Here is a 1,560-nt window from a genome sequence, read left to right as displayed (position 1 = left end):
ATACAAAGACTGCCATATTTTGATTTGGAGTACATCTTCTCTGAACAATCTGATATTAAACCAATAGAGATGGGAGATGACAACAATGAAAAGCCTTTACGTGACTACGCAATGTCGAATGCTACTGGAGCCCCTTCAAGTATTGTAAGACCAATTGTGCTACAAATAATTTTGAAATTAGTCATGCCTTAATTCGTAAAATTGAACAAGAATAATTTAGGGGACTAGATAATGAAGATCCTAATGACCATATAGGTAGAAAATGTGATACTCTTAAGCTAAATGGAGTAACCAATGATGCCATTAGATTAGAACTTTCCCCCTTCTTGCTAAATGATAAAGCAAAATATGGTTAAAACCTAATTCTGCTAATTCTTTTACTACTTGGGAAGATTTATCTGGAAGTTTTCTTAGAAGGTACTTTCCCCCTCGTAAAACTGCTAAACTATATAACTAGTTTCATATCATGGGGATTCTTTATATGAGGCTTGGGAAAGGTTTAAACATTTATAACGTCAATGTCCTCATCATGGTGTCTTAGATTGTTTGCTTGTGTAAACTTTTTATAATGATTTGAATGAATATGTTATAATAACTATACACAAATGCTGCTGTTGGAGGTGCTATAATGGGTAAAACTACTAAGATAAGTACTAGATTATAAGAAGAAACGACTTCAAATAATTATCAGTGGTCTGATGATCAAAATAAACAAAGAGAACTGGTGGTAATTATGAAGTAAAAGGCATTAGTAGAATAAATGCTATTTGCTGCGGTTAAAAAAGTGCCATATTGTTGCGGTTTTGGGCACGCAACAATTGAGGGCGCAACAATAGGTGAATAATATATTGCTGCGGTCCGCAGCAATATTTCAACATATTGCTGCGGTTTATAGCATAAACCGCAGCAATATTATTAATTTATATCAGAAAAATCCAATATATTGCTGCGGTTTCTAGGCAAAACCGCAGCAATATTATTATTTTATATCAAAAAAATCAAGTATATTGCTGCGGTTTTAGCCAAAACCGCAACAATATACCCTAATATTGGAAAAAAAAATATTTTTTTTTTTGCATTTGCCCATTAAATTTTGTAATATTAAAATCAAACAACTAACACATTCACTATCCACTAAATTCACATACAAACTACAGATGAAATGACATGAATCTCATTAATATATAACAATGAAAAATCTAATTACATCAATATTACAAAACAATAAAATGAAAAGGCAACAAAAAAAATCTAAACATAACAATAAACAGATCTAATAAAAAAAAGAAAAAACGAACTAAAATAAAAAACAATCGTGGAATGGAGGCGGAAAACCAACTACATTAAAAAATGGACATTAAAAAATGGAGATTTAAACCAACCAGATGCAAACTACGAATGAAGATTTACAGATCTAAATTATAAAACCTATTGAACAGAAATTCGAAATTATGAAAACAGAAATTTACATATCTAAAAAAAAAAAAAAAACGAAAAAAAAAAAAAAAAAAAACTGAATTACACTATTCTTTTCTTCAGTAGTATCTTCAGCAAACAATG

General features: G+C 30.1%; 1 non-coding gene across 1 annotated transcript; it reads right to left on the bottom strand.

Moving 5' to 3' along the window:
* Positions 1 to 434: 434 nt before the first annotated feature.
* On the bottom strand, positions 435 to 536 carry LOC125499212 (small nucleolar RNA R71). Its single transcript, XR_007275929.1, has one exon. It is a non-coding gene; the product is annotated as a small nucleolar RNA R71 (small nucleolar RNA).
* Between the last annotated feature and the right edge of the window lie 1,024 nt (positions 537 to 1,560).

This window comes from Beta vulgaris, chromosome 6 (assembly GCF_026745355.1).
Source record: "Beta vulgaris subsp. vulgaris cultivar EL10 chromosome 6, EL10.2, whole genome shotgun sequence".
Classification (NCBI taxonomy): Eukaryota; Viridiplantae; Streptophyta; class Magnoliopsida; order Caryophyllales; family Amaranthaceae; genus Beta; species Beta vulgaris.
This window is presented reverse-complemented; position numbering and strand designations above follow the sequence as displayed.